This window comes from Podarcis raffonei, chromosome 1 (assembly GCF_027172205.1).
Source record: "Podarcis raffonei isolate rPodRaf1 chromosome 1, rPodRaf1.pri, whole genome shotgun sequence".
In the NCBI taxonomy this organism is placed as follows: Eukaryota; Metazoa; Chordata; class Lepidosauria; order Squamata; family Lacertidae; genus Podarcis; species Podarcis raffonei.
Window position 1 is genome coordinate 16,812,664 of NC_070602.1, and position 4,187 is coordinate 16,816,850.

Here is a 4,187-nt window from a genome sequence, read left to right on the forward strand (position 1 = left end):
ATAAAGCCTACCCCAATTCCACATATGATATTGGAGCGAGGGCTTTTGGCAGTGGCCAAGTGTTTACAGTCATACCTCAGGTTACAGACACTTCAGGTTGTGTTTTTTCAGGTTACGGGCGCGCCAAAACCCGGAAGTACTGGAACGAGTTACTTCTGGGTTTCCGTGGCCGCGCATACGCAGAAACACTAATTCATACTTTGCACATGCGCAGAAGCGCCGAATCGCAACCCGCACATGCACAGACACGCCACTGCGGGTTGCGAATGCTGCAGGTTGCAAACGTGCATCCCGCACGGATCATGTTCGCAACCCGAGTGTCCACTGTACTTGTGTCTCCTCTTGCTTACTATAATAATATGGTGAGTACTGTATAACTACTGCAAGGGCCACCAATCTGAGGCCCATGTGTGCCTGTGTGCCTTTATCTCCTATAGCATTGACAAAAGGTCTCCATAAACATCCCTTCCAAAATCCACAGCTCACAAGAGCCCAGTTGCTCTTCCTGCTCAGTTCCTGTTTGCACTGGCTCAGCATCTCCTACCTGGAACTCGCCCCCTTAAACATGCCTACATTTCATTGGATGCCAGAACTGGACGCCTTCCCTCACTTCTGTACCTGAACAAAGACGAGGTACAAATAGCTTCTCTCTGTGAGTGGGCATAACAGGGGCTGTCCACCCAGTCGAATCTGGCTGGGAAGGTGCCAGCCTCACATTGGGAGAGGGCCCCAGTTCAGTGGTAGGACATCTGTTCTGCATGCAGAAGGTCCCAGGTTCCAGGTTGCCACCTCCAGCTGAGACTGGGAGATAACCTTCTCTGAAGCACACAGGGTTCTCAAAGTGGCCAGTGAGAAGCCCAATAAGCAGGACCTGAGTGCAACAGCACTTCTGCCATGCCTGAGCCTCAGAGTTCTGCTGCAAAATAAACAACACTTACTCATATTTTGTTACTGTTTCCGTCATTCTAGTGTGAGCTCCCCCAAGCAGCCATCATTTGTTGGCATGCTCTTCTTTGCATGGCCAGGCAGAGACCCCCCCCCGACCCCAGGCGACCCCTGGGAGGAATAATGACTCACAACAACGTGTTATGGGATTAAAATTGGCCACAACTTTATTAAACTGTCAGATATGGGATTGGGGGGGCAACTCCCATCTCTTGCGGGGGCGCAATTAGTGCCAGCACCATCCGTTAAGAGTTTGGGTGTAATCTTCAACACCTCCCTTTCCATGGAGGTGCAGATTGCAGCTATAACAAAGGCGGCATTTTTCCATCTCCGCCAAGCTAAGCAGTTGGCTCCTTACCTCTCTCGCCCTGACCTAGCCACTGTGATCCACGCGACGGTCACCTCCAGACTGGATTATTGTAACTCGCTCTACGTGGGGCTGCCCTTGAGACTGACCCAGAAACTCCAGCGGGTGCAGAATGCTGCAGCGAGACTCCTTACAAGGTCTTCGCTGCGAGATCACATTCACCCGGTGCTATACCAGCTGCACTGGCTCCCGGTGGAGTACAGGATCAGGTTTAAGGTGCTGGTTTTAACCTTTAAAGCCCTATACGGCCTAGGACCCTCGTACCTACGGGACCGCCTCTCCTGGTATGCCCCACAGAGAAACTTACGGTCTTCAAATAAAAACATCTTGAAGGTCCCAGGCCACAGAGAAGTTAGGCTGGCCTCAACTAGAGCCAGGGCTTTTTCGGCTTTGGCTCCGATCTGGTGGAACACTCTGTCACAAGAGACCAGGGCCCTGCGGGACTTGACATCTTTCCGCAGGGCCTGCAAGACAGAGCTGTTCCACCAGGCCTTTGGCCAGGGCACAGCCCTCCCTCGGCAATCTTCGCGGAGCTCCGGCCCAATGGTTGCCAGTGGCTTGAATTAATCAATTTTATAATGAATGATTTTAGAATGTTGTTTATGCTGTACTTTTGTACTGTTTTATTGTTGTTAGCCGCCCTGAGCCTGGCTTCGGCTGGGGAGGGCGGGATATAAATAAAATTTATGATGATGATGATGATGATGATGTAGGGAGACCTTGGCTTAGGCATTGGGCGTTTATCCCTCCCAGCCCCCATCCGGGGATCTGGAGAGCATCAGGGTTACCCAAATTGTGTGGGGATTGGGCTGGCTCTGGAGAACGTCAGTTCAAGCAGAGAAATCCGCCTCCCATTTCACCGCAACGCAGGGGAGAGCACTGACTCCTCTGCGCATTTAATGTTGCTCCAATTACTTGTTCCATTTCATACCTTGCTACAATAGACCAGACATTTTGTTTGTTAGGAGACCCACAGTGCCTGCTATGGCTACAGAGACTGGCAATTCATAACTGCTGCCTCCCATGTTTTTAAGCTGTGTTAGCGCGAACTGAAGTGTCCTCCCAGGGAGCAAACCTGGGCAGTGTGTGTGGAGGGCCTGTGCTGCCCAGATGACAATACCCCCCTCTTGACCTTTCTGATGCTGTCCAAAGGAAAGCAGAGAAATACATTTGGCAGTAGCTTGGCTGCAGGAGTAGGTGGAAAGAGGTGTACAAGGCACCATCCAACCGTCTTAGGATGGATCCAACCGTCTCCACTCTGGATTAGTGTAGAGTTTATTCCTTAGCCTTTTCTTCTCCTGATGATAGATAGATAGATGATAGAGATGATAGGGATGATAGAGATGATAGATTAGATAGATATAGATAGATAGACAGATGATAGATAGATAGATAGATGATAGATAGATAGATAGATAGATAGATAGATGATAGATAGATGATAGATAGATGATAGAGATAGATGATAGAGATAGATATAGATAGATAGATAGATGATAGATAGATAGATAGATAGATAGATGATAGATAGATAGATAGATAGATAGGTGATAGATAGATGATAGATAGATGATAGATAGATAGATAGATAGATAGATAGATAGATAGATAGATAGATGATAGATAGATGATAGATAGATAGATGATAGATAGATGATAGATAGATAGATGATAGATAGATAGATAGATAGATAGATAGATGATAGATAGATAGATAGATGATAGATAGATAGATAGATTAGATAGATAGATGATAGATAGATGATAGATAGATAGATAGATAGATAGATAGATAGATAGATGATAGACAGATATAGATAGATGATAGATAGATAGATATACAGTGGTGCCTCGCAAGACGAAATTAATTCATTCCGCGAGTTTTTTCGTCTTGCGATTTTTTCGTCTTGCGAAGCACGGTGTCGGAAAAGTTTTGGAAAAGCTTCAAAAATCACCAAAGTCTTCAAAAACCTCAAAAAAGGCTACCACACCGCGTGCTATGAGTTGCTCCTCAAAGTCAAGTCGCAACTGTATTAACGGTTTTAAGAAAAAGGAAACAAACTTGCAAGACGTTTCCATCTTGCGAAGCAAGCCTATAGGGAAAATCGTCTTGCGAAGCAACTCAAAAAACCAAAAACCCTTTCGTCTTGCGAGTTTTCCGTCTTGCGAGGCATTCGTCTTGCGAGGTACCACTGTAGATAGATAGATGATAGATAGATAGATAGATGATAGATAGATAGATAGATAGATGATAGATAGATAGATAGATGATAGATAGATAGATAGATAGATAGATGATAGATAGATAGATAGATAGATAGATAGATGATAGATGATAGATAGATGATAGATGATAGATAGATAGATAGATAGATAGATGATAGATAGATAGATGATAGATAGATGATAGATATAGATAGATAGATAGATAGATAGATAGATAGATAGATAGATGATAGATCGATAGATCGATAGATCGATAGATCGATAGATAGATGATAGATAGATAGATGATAGATAGATAGATAGATAGATGATAGATAGATAGATAGATAGATGATAGATAGATAGATAGATAGATAGATAGGTAGATAGATAGATAGATAGATATAGATAGATAGATAGATAGATGATAGATAGATAGATATAGATAGATAGGCATAGGAAGGGGGAGAGAGGGTGTGTGCGCTTGTTTCAGAACACAAAAAATATACAGAATAAAACCCACATACCTCTCAACTGTCCTGTTAAAATTTTTCACCCATGAGCACGACACCCCAAAAATACACAAAAGAATGGCCCCGAAAAAGGCGCATCTTTGGGGGCCATGATCTTGCGTGCTGGAGAAAACACATGTCCAGTTTTTCGCTACAAC